Consider the following 15,410-nt stretch of genomic DNA (forward strand, 5'->3'; position numbering starts at 1 on the left):
ATAATGTGCAAACTCTGAGAATTGATTCTTAGAGCACAGCTTATCAGCTTATTACTGTAAAGGTCCCTAGATTGTAAGCTCTTACAGCAGTCCCACCTATTCCTGGGTTATAATGGTTATCTCTAAATTCTGAGATGCTGAGCTCTTTGTGTATAACCTTGTCTGTCCCTAGAACTTTAAGTATCTGTGTGACATCTGAGACTCAGAGCTAGAGTTTGGCAGCTATGAATGTCAGTATTATCCTATACAGTAACTATTAAAAAAAAGCTGAAAAAGAGTCCAGAATCCAATTAGAGATACAAAAGAAACAGATCTGGTTAGGACTAAGGTAAGTCAGACTAAAGGGTAAAGTTTAAAATTTAAAACTTCAAATTTTGTATGAGGCCAAAGGAAGATATGTTCATAAGGTGCAAAAATCTATATTTTCTGTAGCACACCAGATAATTTAACTTGTATGGTCAGTTTACTCAAACACCATAAATACGTGGAACTTGGAATAGGGGAGGAGATCTAGTTGATTTGTAGAGGTTAGTGTGAGACTCCCATGCATCCCAAAATAATTTGGGCAGAGAATAAAAATGTATTTGCAAAGTCCCTCCTAGGGACTGGTGGAAAATATGAAAATATTAAACTGCCCCACCTGGGAATTACTGATATTCTCACAAACACTGGGGACTACCAATTTAGAAGGCTGAGCCCACAATCTTGGGGCTTGCCTTATGAAGCTTGTTACTGGAAAGGAGAGGATAAGCCTACTTATACTTGTGCCTAAGAGTCACCCCCAGAGAACCTCTTTTGTTGCTCAGATATGGCCTCTCTCTCTCTAAGCCAGCTTGGCAGGTAAATTCACTGCCCTCCCCACTACATGGGATATGACTCAAAGGGGTGTAAATCTCCCTGGAAATGTGAGACATAACTCCTGGGGATGAACCTGGACCCAGCATCATGGGATTAAGAAAGACTTCTTGACCAAAAGGGGGAAGAGAAATGAAACAATATAAAGTTTCAGGGGCTGAGATTTCAAATAGAGTCGAGAGGTCATTTCTGAAGGTTATTCTTATGTATTATATAGATAGCTCTTTTTAGTTATTAGTGTATTGGAATAGCTAAAATGAAATACCTGAAACTGTTGAACTGCAACCCAGTAGCCTTGATTCTTGAAGATGATTGCATAACTATGTAGCTTACATAGTGTGACCTTGTGATTGTGAAAACCTTGTGGCTCACACTACCTTTATCCAGTGTATGGACAGATAAGTAGAAAAATGGGAATAGAAGGTAATGAATAATGGGGAAGGAGGACAAGATGTTTGGGTGTTCTGCTTTACTTGTATTTCTATTCTTGTTTTTATTTTTTTAATTTTTGAATTTTTTTGGAGTGATGAAAATGCTCAAAAGTTTGGTGATGAATGCACAACTATATAATGGTGCTGTGGACAAGTGATTGTACACTGTGGATGTGAATATATCTCAATAAAACTGAATTTTAAAAAAAAGACATTATTTACAGAGGAATAAAGATAGGAATAACAATATATTTCTTATCAGAAACTGCAAGCAAGAAGACAGTGGAACAACATTTTTATAGTATTAAAAGAAAAAATCTGGCAATCTAGAATATATAGCTAGAAAATAGATCTTACATTATATAAGAATATGATATAATAGTGATATATATAAATTTTTATTATTGGTATCTCTTTAAAAGATAGTTAATTGTTTAAACAAAGAATAGAAACGTATATAAGCAGATTATGTGAAAATCATAGCAAAAAGGCCTGAAAAGGGAAAGATGGGTAATATACTACTATGAGTTCCTTATAGTAAACAAGAATTGCTATATCACTTGAACATAGATTGAGATAATTAAAGATGTACACTGTAAACTAGGAGTAGCCAACATTTTCTTAAAGGGCCAGATAGTAAATATTTTAGTCTTTCAGACAAGAGAGTCTCTGTCACAGCTAGTCATCTCTGCTGTCGTAGCTCAAAGGCAGCAATAGGTAATACGTAAATGAATGGGTGTGGCTGTCTTCTAATAAAAGTTTATTTCCAAAAGCAGGCAGCTGCCCCATAGGCTGTAATTTGCCAATACCTGTTATTAACCGTAAATCAGCCACTAATATAATTTTTTTTATTAAATTCAGTTTTATTGAAATACATTCACACACCATACAATCATCCATGATATACAATCCACTGTCCACAGTATGATAACATAGTTATGCGTTCTTCACCACAATCTATCTCTGAACATTTTCCTTACATCAGAAAGAACCAGAACAAGAATAAAAAATAAAAGTGAAAAAAAAAAACACCCAAATCATCCCCCCATCCCACCCCATTTGTCCTTTAGTTTTTATCCCCATTCCTCCACTCATCCATACACTAGATAAAGGGGGTGTGATCCACAAGGTCTTCACAATCACACTGTCACCCCTTGTAATCTACATTATTATACAATTGTCTTCAGGAGTCCAGACTGCTGGGTTGGAGTTTGGTAGTTTCAGGTATTTACTTCTAGCTATTCCAATACATTAAAGCCTAAGAGGTGTTATCTATATAGTGCATAAGAATGTCCACCAGAGTGACCTCTCGACTCCATTTGGAATCTCTCAGCCACTGAAACTATTTTGTCTCATTTTGCATCCCCCTTTTGGTCAAGAAGATACTCTCAGTCCCACAATGCCGGGTCCACATTCATCCCCGGGAGTCATACTCTGCGTTGCCAGGGAGATTTACACCCCTGGGAGTCGGGTCCCACGTAGGGGGGAGGGCAGCGAGTTCACCTGTCAAGATGGCTCAGTTAGAGAGAGAGAGGGCCACATCTGAGCAACAAAGAGGTACTCAGGGGGAGACTCTTAGGCACCATTACATACAACTTTAGACTCTCCTTTGTGGTAATGAGCGTCATAAGGGCAAGTCCCATGCTCGAGGGCTCAGCACATCAAACCGCCAGTCCCAATGTTTGTGACAACATCAACACCAGTCCAGGTGAGGATGTCCAACACATCCACACCTTCCCCCAGATCCTCGGGGCTGGGGAGGGGGAGGCTGTAAATGTATTTTTTATTATCTGCCCAAATTACTCTGGGATGTGTCACTATTTCACATTAACCTATACAAACCTATCGGGTCTCACTTCCTAGTCAAAGTTCTATGTAATTATGGTATTTGAACACACTGTACAAGTTAAATTGTTTAGAAAATATAGATCCTGTACCAAATAAACAGTTATAAGCCAAGAAAGGAGATAAAATTCAGTCATAAAATATAATTAATCAAAAAAAAAGCATAAAAAGAGGGCAAAATGAAGAAAAAACAGATTAGAAAACAAAGAGCAAGATGATAGGCTTAAACCTAATTGTATCATTACATACATTAAATATAAATGGCTTAAATACACCAATTAAAAGGCAGATTTTGTCAGGTTGGATAAAACAGCAATATCCAACTATATGCTGCCTACAAGAAACTCACTTTAAATGTAAAGGCACAAATTAATTAAAAGTAAAAGGATGTAAAAAGATATCCCATGCTAAAACTAGCTAAAATACATCTGGAGTGCTATATTAATATCAGACAAAGTAGTTTTCAAAGCAAAGACAATTATCAAGGATAAAGAAAGTCATTTCATAATGATAAAGTGGTCAGTTCATTAAGAGAGGTAAACAATCCTAAACTTTTGTGCACCTAATAATGTTAAAAGCCATGAAGTAAAAACTGACAGAATTGCAAGGAGAAATAGTTCTTGCCAGAGACTTTGATAGTCATGTCTCAATAATTGATAAAAATAAGTAAACAGAAAATTAGTAAGCGTATAAAAGACTTTAACAATATGATCACCAACTTGGACGTTACATCCAAAAACAAGAAAACATATTTTTTTCAAGTGTACACAGAGCATTTAGCAAGATAAACCATATTCTGGGACAAAAAAAAAAAAAAAGACGTCTTAATAAATTTAAAATGACTCAAGTTATAAAGTATGTGCTCTGACCACAGTGAATTAAATTAGAAATCAGTAACAAAGATATCTGGAAAATCCCCAAATATTTAGGAACTAAATAATATACTTCCTTATAGCCCATGGGTTAAAAAAAAAATCAAAGGGGAAAATAAATTAGTTGAGCTGAATGAAAATGAAAACACACAAATAATTTGTGGAATGCCACCAAAACAGGATTTAGAGAAAATTTATGGCACTAATGCCTGTATAAGAAAATAACAAAGGTCTCAATTCGGTTATGTCAGTTTCCAACTTAGGAAATTTGAGAAAGAGCAAATGAAACCCCAATTAAGCAGAAGGTGTAAAATAATAAATATCAGAGCAAAAATCAATGAAATAGAAAATGGAAAAATAATAGAGAACTACAATAAACCAAAAGCTGGTTCTCTGAGAAGATCAATAAAATTTACAAACCTCTAGGCAGACAGATTAGGAAAAATTGAGAGAAGACACAAGTTGTCAATATCAGGAATGTGAGAGGTAGTATCACTACAGATAACACAAGTATTAAAAAGTTAACAAGAGAACATTATGAACATACCTTATGCTAAAAAAATTGACAACTTGGATGAGATAGACATACTCCTCGAAAGACAACAAAGTTCACTCAAGAATAGATAATCTAAATAGCTCAATATCTATTAAAGAAATTCAATTTATAGTTAAACATCTCCCATCAAAGAAAAACCCAGACCCACATGTCCTTGCTGGTGAATTCTACCAAACATTTAAGGAATAAATAATACCAGCTCTACACAAATTCTTCTAGAAAATTGAATAGGAGGGACTAATTTCCAACTCATTCTGTAAGGCCTGGTATCAAACTTAGACAAAGACATTAAAAGAAAAGTTCAGATCAATACCTTTCAAAAACATACATGTAAAAAATTTAAACAAAATTTTAGTAAATTGAATTCCTTTCAATATATGAGATGGAAAATCCATCATGGCCACATGGGGTTTATCCCAGGAATGTAAGGTTGGTTTAATATGCAATGATTAATCTTTGTGATCTTGGGTTAGGCAAAAATTTCTTAGTTACAGCAGCAAAAGCAGAAACCATAAAAGAAAGACATGATAAATTGGACTTTATCAAAATTAAAAACTTCTGCACTTCAGAAGTCACAAGGAAACTTTTGAGTCAATAGATAAATTCAATATCTTGATTGTGGTGACCATTTCATGGGTGTATAATATGTCAAAACATCTAATTTTCTATTTAAATGTGTACAATTTATTGTGTCAATTATACCCAATAGACCTGTTAACAATTTAAAAAAAAAAAAAAATGGATGACCTAGGGAACTTCTTAATACAGATGTACTAGGCCTCGCTGCCAGAGTTCTGAATTCAGTTACTTACAGATAGAGCCCAGGAATCTGCATTTTAAACAAGCATCCAGGTAATTCTAATGCACATTTGAAACATTGTCCTAAAATGTGAGCAGCAGGATTTACAGTAAGCTGGGTGTGAAGCAAGCCATGAGGACTGGTCAAGGAAAGCAGAACTGTTTGGAGGTCTGGGAAGTCTAGAAAGAGACCAAGGAAGACTATCTCAGAGGCATGAGAGAAAAGAACCCACAAGTTTCTCCATCTGTGGAATAATGGGCATCAAAAAGAGTGGCGTTTTAGTGGCATGGGGGAATTTTGCCTTCCTTTTGCCAAATGTTTGATGTGTTTTGTATTTTATTAAACTCTAAAGAGGGCATGCCTGGATTTCATATAATCCCCAGGGGTTCCAAGAGATGGCACTATAAAAATAAAGCAGTAATATCCCATGAAACTAATGATGTCTGGAGACCCTGCGAAAAGATGCGCAGATTTGTAGATGCACTGACAGAACTAAAGCTGGTCCTTAGTTAGCTAATGTTGTATTTCATGAGAGAAAGAAACTATGTTATTAACCAGAATGTCAGAATGTTGAAAGACCTTAAAGTTAATCTGGCTGTATCCCCCTGTTCACAGAAGAGATGAAGTCTAGAATCATGAAGTGATACCCTAAGGTTGGTTTTCCAATGCTTTCCCAAAGTCTTCCCTGACTTCCTAGCTGAAGGTCATTGTTTCTTCCTCTGGAATGCCCCATGCACTGCTTGTACCTCTTTTTAGCACTGTGTTTGATCTTCCTTCATTAGACTGTGAGATTTGGGAGAGCTAACAGTCTAACTTCCAGGCTCTGGCTTAGAGGCTAACCCAGAGTAGATGCTCCATAAAAGTTTGTATAAAGATGGGAAGAAGGAAAGGAGAGCACAGGAAGCAAAGAGGAAAGAACGAGCCCAAAGCTTAGCAATCTGATTTATCACAGGTACACATGGCCATAAGCAGCATTTGAGACACCAAGCCTAGCAATAAGGGGTACCGTGGAGCATGCATCGGGGGGCTTCTCAGGGCTCCTGAGATGGTGTAGGCTTTCCCTTCCTTTTCAGTTTCCTCCTGGATCCACGGAATAAATCGAGCCACAGACACAAACATACCAGGCCTCCCCCTGGAGCCAGACCTTATGCCCCAACTGAAGACACCCACTTGGAAGAGCCTCTGGGTTCCATGGATGGTACAGACCATAGGTGCCCCACTGTCTCCCTGGGAATGAGAAGGAAGGAGGAGCAGTAGGCAAACAATCAACAGTACCGTGAGCAAGAGGACAAGAGGGCGGAGAAGGGGAGGGAGGAAGGTGTGGTGTGGGGTAGGGGCCTCCCTCCTGGGCTCTCTCCTGGGAACCAGAAAGTGGTGGGGTGGGTGTGAGGGAGGGGCTGGAGCAGGGACTGAGTACCTGGCAGTTGCCTTTGGTGCCTGGTTCCTGCCAGGCACAAAGCATGTTCCTGGAGAGCTGGTCCACCCTCGTGCTGCACTCTTTCTAGTTAATCTGCACCACTCTCAGCTTTTGCAGGTATGTGTTTAAGCCGTCATATTTGTCTGGCAAAGTGAGGAAGCCGGTGTGAGACGGAGCACTGCATCAGCCACCGAGAGTGATGGGCTCCCACAGGATCAAGTTTGAGGCCCTGGAAGGCTGCAAGGTTTCAGTAAATCATGGACTCACAGGAAGGAAGGGCTTTAGAGTTTACTTAATGCAAGGCCCCACTCAATCTCTTTTCCAGGATCCAAATAACTGGTTCCTTCAACTCTGCTTATATGTGTCCCACTAATGGGAAGATCCCTCCCTCAGGAAGCAGCCTACGAAACTCCCAACCCTAACCCCTGCCAGGAGAGCCTGGAATGAGATTTTTCCATGGCCCCATCATCTCTCCATAGGAATGCTCTGTCCGTGTGCAGTGGTTGAGAACAGTTCGACCCCTGAATCAGTGGCGTCCTGTATCTCAGTCAGGCCCAATGGAGAAACTAGGAAATTTACTCACCTGGAAATGTCATACTGTGGAAAGGAAATGCCCTCAAACCTAGGGGAGTTCAGGGCCTCACCCCATCCCACTCCCACCCTCCCAGAGGTTCTCACTACTGGCCAGCCTGGTGCCTTGCAGGGAAAGGGGTGGAATCATTGGTGACCAAGCTGGGTTGCGGAATCACCTGCTTAAAGGTATCTCAGGTCTTCATGAGCTTCATCAGGTGATAACCAAATGGGGATATGGGCATTGTAAAACAGCCCACAAAGGAAGAATTCAAACTGGCATTCTACAATGCTTCTGGGCCTCCTAAAAATTATTATTGCTCTCATGTCTTGGGATTCATATATGTTACTGGGACCTTACATGTATAATTGCATTTCATTTAATTGACATAACTTATTGGAGGAGACACTATTGTGATTCTACAGATGAGAAAACTGAGGCTCAGGAAGGTTAAATAGCTCTCCCAAGATCACAGAGCTAAAGAGTAATGAAGCCAAAATTCAGAACCAAGCATTCCTGCATCCAAAGCATCATTCTGTCTGGCCCAGGGAAACCTAGACAGGGCCTTCTGTGGGTTCCCAAGGGAAGGCACCTACCATGGTCGTATGTTGTTACCCACTCTGACATCCAGCACCGGTCCCAGGCCCCCTCCTTCTCTTGCAGGCAGATGGGCATTTTGAAGTTACTGAACTGTACTGGTGTGGCAAGCAGGAGCAGAGAGAGGTCGCTGTCAATGTGGGGTGGTTTGTAATCTTTGTGGATAATTATCTTCTGCACTTGCTTTCTCTCCAAGTGGATATCGCTGAATTTTCTGGTTCCCATGACCACCGTCACATTTCCCATTGCCATTTCTAATCTAAAGAATAAATATAATAACACCAATGCCAATAATAGTTGTACTGTATTTCACATTTGTAGATACATTTTTAAACAATAGAGTTTATAAATAAATACTGAGAAGTTCAAAGTAGTGAGAGTGTGGTGATCCAGAGAGTAGCTGGAGATCAAATAGGCAGAAGTCAGGGGTCAAAACTCAGGAGAATCTCTGAGCCAGTGAACTCTCAGCCCAGGGAGTTTTCCATTATCAAAGGAAGTGGAACAAATCCATCTGAGAGAACAGGATGCAAGGTCCTTGATGACAGGGAGCTTGGCTGTCTCACTACTGCTATATACCCCGGCTCTTAGAACAGCATCTGGTGGCACATAGTAGGTGTTCAGTGAGTATGAACAGAATGAGTGAGCACAATGTATTGTCTACATATACAGATGACAGGCAGGAGGAGAGAAGCCTTTTACCAGTTTTCCAATACTGACTGCATAGCTTCAGTCCAACTTGGATATGGTTAAGTAAGTAAAGGGGAGACAGTGGGTTTAGAGCAGAGACTTTTTGGTACAAAGCCATTTGGAACATACTGGGTATAGAGTCATGCTTCATAAGCCTTGTGCATCAACCAATTAAGCAACCCAGCCCAGACAATACAATGAGGAGACTTATCATAAATTAAAACAATGCCCCAGAAACTTACAGTGTTCTTTGGAAGCAATGGGCAGCTGTCAGAACCCACCACCGGTGTATGATTGAGCCTCCACACAGGTGTCTCTGAGAGATCTGGATACTCACTTGCCATGGAAACTCGCCTTTCTGGACCTCAATTAGTTCATGAAATTGAAACCATGAAAAGTTTGAAAAGGCAGGTCTGTAGCCACATTTAACATTTTCTGAAAAAGAAAAGAAAGTGCCACCTGTACATGAGAAGCATGGAGAAAGCCTTCATATCCCATATTCCCAGAATCTTCCCAACTAAATTAAATGCTGAAGCTGAGTGAAGTAAATTGAGCAGGCCTGGGATACAGATCTGAGAAAACATCAGCAAAATGTATCTCCTTTGGTGTACATCCCTCACTTCAAAAATAGGTGTGAGGTCCAGGTAGTCAGGGTAGAGTTCCATTAGAAGCTATGTAGGGGTATAGGGTAGCAGTGGGGAAGCATCAAAGATATTCAAAGATCAATCAGGAGTCAGAAACCATGCAGTAATTTGAATGGGCAAAGTTTCATAATAAGACTTATAAATCATAACATGGGAGCAACTACAAAGGGCAAGGAGGACACTAAGAATATCCTAGGGCTAGTGGAGAATTCCTAAGGAAGGAGCAAACTTGGAAGGGGCCCCCTTCCAAAAGCTGGGGTTCATAACTCATTGGTAGATGTATGTTTGCATCCCAGTGGACGGCAGAGAAGGTTGCTGAGTTGCCCCTGGCCTAAGCTGAGTCATGTCACTGGACAAGTAGGAAACCCCTTCCCGGAACAACCTTCTACAGTGCGAGTAGGCAGGAAACCATGCTGGGGGCTGGTGCAGATAGGCTGATGTTGGTAAGTGGCACACTGAGTGAGTATAGGAGCCTGCTCATTGACCGGGTGGTGTGAAGCCTGGGATATGCAGTATCTGCATTGAATGGCTGAAATGAGAAGGTAAGTGAGCAGTGAGAAGGTTACTGAGCAGTGAGACGGTTACTGAGGCTGCAAGCTCACTGAAGGACTGCATGCTCTAGGCATAGACATATGACTGAGGCAGAGCACCCCTGAATGTCCAACATTCACCTCTGGCAACTAATTGTGCAGTAGGAGCAAGAAGAAGCAAACAGAAGCATACCAGGCAGAACCGGGAATAAACCTCCTTCCTTCGCAGGTCTCTCCATCCCCTTCTACTGACAAAGTTTAATGTTGTATTTGCTGCAAAGGAAAATTGTTTACAGGGTCCAGTTATGTTTTTGATAGAGCAAGTAATGAAGATATTAGGTGAGCATAAAGAACAATTTGAAAGTATGTAAAGAAACATGACAGAATTTATGGCAATGAAAGTCACAATAGGAGAATTTTTAAAAATACAGTACATGCATACAACAGCAGATTTGAACAGGCAGAACAAAGAATCAGTGAATTAGAAGATAGGACAATCAAAATATTACAGAAAGAAGAACAGATAGAAAAAAGAATGGAAAAAACTGACCAGGGTCTCAAAGATTTGAGTGAACAGCATAAAGCGCACAAACATACATATCATGGGTGTCCCAGAAGGAAAGAGAAGGGAAAGGGGGCAGAAAGAATATCTTAAGAAATAATGGCCTAAAATTTCCCAACTCTTATGAAAGACATAAACATGTCGAAGAAGTGCAATATTCTCCAAACAGAACCAATCCTAATAGACCTACTCTAGGGCACATACTAATATAAGAATGTCAGATGCCAAAGATAAAGAAAGAATCCTGAAAGCAGCAAGAGAAAAGTGTTCATAACATACAAGGAAACTGCAGTAAGAGTAAGTGCCGATTTCTCATCAGAAACCATGGATGCCAGAAGGCAGTGGTATGATATATTTAAGGTATTGAAAGAGAAAAACTGCCAGCCAAGATTCTTTGATTGAAAATCTGTCCTTCAAAAATGAGGAAGAGTTTAAAATATTCCAGATAAACAGAAACTGAGAGAGCTCATCAATAAGAGACCAGTCCTACAAGAAATACTAAAGGGAGTTCTTCAGGCTGAAAGAAACAGGAGAGAGAAGCTTGCAGGAGAGTTTAGAAATGAAGATTATTAGTAAGAGTAACTAAAAGGGTAAAAAGAGAGACAATAATAAGATATGACATATAAAAACCAAAGGATAAAATGGTTGCAGTAAGTACTCCCTTTGCAGTAATAACATTGAATGTTAATGTATTAAACTCCCCAATCAAAAGACACAGATTGGCAAAAAGGATAGCAAAGAATGATCCATATATATGCTGCATACAAGATACTTACTTTAGGCCCAAGGACACAAATAGGTTGAAAGTGAAAGGTTGGAAAAAACATATTCTATGTAAACAGTAACCAAAAAAGTGCTAGGGTAGCTATAGTAATATTGGAAAAAATAGACTTTAAATGCAAAACTGTTCTAGGCAATCTAACTAAGAAGAAATAGCAATTATAAATATGCACCTAACCAGGGTGCCCCAAAATACATGAGGCAAACACTGGCAAAACTGAAGGGAGAAATAGACATCTCTACAATAATAGTTGGAGACTTCAATACACCATTCACATCAATAGATAGAACATCTAGACAGACGTTCAATAAGGAAACAGAGAACTTGAATAATATGATAAATGATCTAGACCTAACTGACATATACAGAACGTTGCAACCCCAAACAGCAGGCTATACATTCCTCTCAAGGAATGTATCACTCTGCAGGATAGACTACATGTGGGGTCACAAACAAGTCTCAATAAATTCAAAAAGATTGAAATCATACAAAGCATCTTCTCTGACCATAATGTTATGAAGCTGGAAATTATAACAGTCAGAGAACTGGAAAATCCACAAGTATATGGAGGTTAAACAACACACTCTTGATCAGTGGGTCTAAGAAGAAATTGCAAGAGAAATCAGTAAATATCTCAAGATGAGTGAAAATGAGAGCACAACATATCAACACTAATGGGTGTAATGCTGAGAGGAAAATTTATAGCCCTAAATGCAAAAATTAAAAAAGAGGAAAGAGCTCAAATTAAAGATCTAACTGTACACCTGGAGGAACTAGAAAAAGAACAGCAAACTACTCCCAAAGCAAGCAGAAGGAAAGAAATAACAAAGATGAAAGCAGAAATAAATTAAATTGAAAAAATAGAGAGAATTAACAAAACCAAAAGTTGGTGCTCTGAGAGGATCAAGAAAAACAACAAACTCTTAGGTAGACTGACAAAAAATGACAGAAGATGCAAATAAAATCAGAAATGAGAGGGGGGACAGAAAGACAAAGGATCATAAGAGGATACTATGACAACTGTATGCCAGCCAATTAGACAACTTAGATGAAATGGACAAATTCCTAGAAACACGTGAACAACCTACACTGACTCTAGAAGAAAGAGAAACCTCAAAAGAACAATTACAAGTAAAAAGATTGAATTAGTCATCAGAAACTTCCCAAGAAAGAAAAGCCAAGGACACATGGTTTCACAGGTGAATTCTACCAAGAATTCCAAGAGGAATTAATACCAATTCTGTTCAAAATCTTCTGAAAAAAATGAAGAGGAGGGAACACTACCTAACTAATTCTATGAAGCCAAAATCACTCTAATACCAAAGCCACATAATGAAACTACAAGAAAAGAAAATTACAGACCAATTTCTTTAGTGAATATAGATGCAAAAATGCTCAACAAAATACTTGCAAATCAAATCCAACAGCCCATTAAAAGAATTAAACACCATGATCAAGTGGATTTATCCCAGGTATGCAAGGCTGATTAAAGAAAATCAATTAATATAATATACTACATTAACAAATTAAAGGGGAAAAAACACATGATTATCTCAATGGAGAAAAGGAATTTGAGAAAATCCAGCATCGTTTCTTGATAAAAACACTTAGAAACATAGGAATAGAAGGAAATTTCCTCAACATGGTAATGGGCAGATATGAAAAACCCACAGCTAATATCATACTCAATGGGGAGAGACTGAAAGCTTTCTCTCTAAGATCTGGAACAAGACAAGGATGCCTACTGTCACCATTGTTATTCAACATTGTGCTAGACATTCTTGCTAGAGCAGTTAAGCAAGAAATAGAAATAAAAGGCATTGAAATTGGAAAGGAAGAAGTAAAACTTTCATTATTTGCGGATGACATGATCCTACATAGAGAAAGTCCCCATAACTCTACAACAAAGCTACTAGAGCTAATAAACAAATTCAGCAAAGTGGCAGGGTACAAGATCAATGTGCAAAAATCAGTAGTGTTTTGTATACACTAGTAATTAGCAAACTGAGGAGGAAATCAAGAAAAAATTCCATTTACAATAGCAACTAAAAGAATCAAATATCTAGGAATAAATTTAACCAAAGATATAAAGGCCTTGTACACAGAAAACTACAAAACATTGATTAAAGAATAAAAGAAGACCTAAATAAATGGAAGGACATTCCGTGTTCATGGATTAGAAGACTAAATATTGTTCAGATGTCAATTCTACCCAAATTGATTTACAGATTCAATGCAATCCAAATCAAAATTCCAAAAACCTACTTTGCACAATTGGAAAAGCCACTTATCAAATTTATTTGGAAAGGTAAGCAGCTCCAAATAACCAAAACCATCTTGAAAAAGAAGAACAAAGTTGGAGGACTCACACTTCCTGACTTTACAGCATGTTACAAAGCTACAGTGGTCAAAACACCATGGTACTGGCATAAAGATAGATATATTGACCAATGGAATAAAATTGAGAGTTCAGAAATAGACCATCACATCTGTGGATAATTGATACTCAAACAAGGCTGTCAAGTCCACTAACTAGGACAGAATAGTCTCTTCAACAAGGAGAACTGGATATCCATATGCAAAAGAATGAAAGACCCTTTTCTCATACTTTATCCAAAAAAGTAACTCAAAATGGATAAAAAACGTAACTATAAGAACCAAGACCATAAAACTCCTGGAAGAAAATGTAGGGAAGCATCTTCAAGCTCTTGTGGTAGACAATGGTTTCTTAGATTTTACACCCAAAGCGCAAGCAACAAAAGAAGAAATAGATAAATGGGACCTCCTAAAAATTAAAAACTTCCATGTTTCAAAGGACTATGTCAAGAAAGTGAAAAGGCAATCTACTCAATGGGAGAAAATATTTGGAAACCGTGTATCTGATAAGGGTTTAGTATCCAGAGTATATAAAGAAATCCTACAATTGAACAATAAAAAGACAACCCAATTAAAAAATGGACAGAAGACTTGAATAGGTATTTTTCCAAAGAGGAAATACAAATGGCTAAAAAGCACATGAACAGATGTTCAAAATCACTAGGCATTAGGGAAATGCAAATCAAAACCATGAGATATCATTTCGCATCTACTAGAATGGCTGCTATTTTAAAAAGACAGTAAACTACAAGTGTTGGAGAGGATTTGGAGAAAGCGGGACACTAATTCACTGCTGGTAGGAATGCAAAATGGTGCAGCCACTGTGAAAGACAGTCTGGGTATTCCTCAGAAAGCTAAGTATAGAATTGCCATATGATCTATCAATTCCACTGCTAGGTATATACCCAGAAAAACTGAAAGCAGGGACTTCAAGCATTTGCACACTGATGTTCATAGTGGCATTTCTCACAATTGCCAAAAGGTGGAAGCAACCCAAGTGTCCACGAACCAATGAACGGATAAACAAAATGTGAATATTATTCAGCTATAAGAAGGAATGAAGTCCTGATCCATGTGACAACTGGATGAACCTTGAGGACATAATGTTGAGTGAAATAAGCCAGACACAAAAGGACAAATTTTGTATGATCTCACTGAAATGAACTAATTATATTAAGCAAACTCACAGAGTTAGAATCTAGAATATAGGTTATCAGGGGATAGACTGGGGGTAGAGAAAGGGGTGCTCATGCTTAGTTTGTGTAGAATTTGTATTTGATTATAAATGTTTGGAAATGGATAGTAGTGATAGCAAATTATTATGAGTGTAATTAACAGCACTGAATTATGTTGGTGAATGTGGTCGAAAGGGGAAGGCTGAGGTCTTGTGTGTTGCTACAAGAAAAGTTAGAAATAAAACGTGGATCTGTGTAACACAGTGAACCCTGTTGTGGATGATGGACTGGGGTTAATAGTACAAATAAAAGAATGTTCTTTCATGAATTATAACAAATGTACAACACTATTACAAGGTGTTAATAATAGGGTAGTGTATGGGAAAAATGCACCTAATGTAAACTATGGACTATAGTTAATCGTAATACTTTAACAGTAATACTTTCATCATTGTAACAAAGACACCACACTAATGCAAAGTGTCAACAATAGGGGGGCATATGGGAATGTTGTATTTTACATGACTTTTCTGTAAACTTACAACCTCTCTAATTAAAAAAGGACCATACCAATAATTTTTTTAAAGAAAAACATTATGCTAAGTGAAATAAACCAGATAGTAAAGTTCTACATATTGAAAGATTCCATTTATAAAAGTAAATATAAATAAATTTATAGATACAGAATTAGATTAGTGGTTAGGTCGGGCTG

The 15,410-nt window shown here is 38.2% G+C and overlaps 1 long non-coding RNA gene and 1 pseudogene across 3 annotated transcripts in view; one reads left to right on the top strand and one right to left on the bottom strand.

Moving 5' to 3' along the window:
- LOC119516871 overlaps nt 1-15,410 on the top strand; it is a 28,188-nt gene that overhangs the window by 10,493 nt on the left and 2,285 nt on the right. The window contains exons 3-5 of one of the 3 annotated variants that reach the window (XR_005213390.1): nt 6,432-6,634; nt 6,884-6,892; nt 8,010-8,702. The exons of the other annotated variants lie outside the window; for them this stretch is intronic. This is a non-coding gene — a long non-coding RNA (uncharacterized LOC119516871). Of the gene's footprint in view, nt 1-6,431; nt 6,635-6,883; nt 6,893-8,009; nt 8,703-15,410 lie in introns of those variants that run through there. 3 annotated transcript variants of the gene reach the window in all.
- On the bottom strand, nt 6,289-8,177 carry LOC119516870 (annotated as a pseudogene).

This window comes from Choloepus didactylus, chromosome 20, assembly GCF_015220235.1.
Source record: "Choloepus didactylus isolate mChoDid1 chromosome 20, mChoDid1.pri, whole genome shotgun sequence".
Lineage (NCBI taxonomy): Eukaryota > Metazoa > Chordata > Mammalia > Pilosa > Megalonychidae > Choloepus > Choloepus didactylus.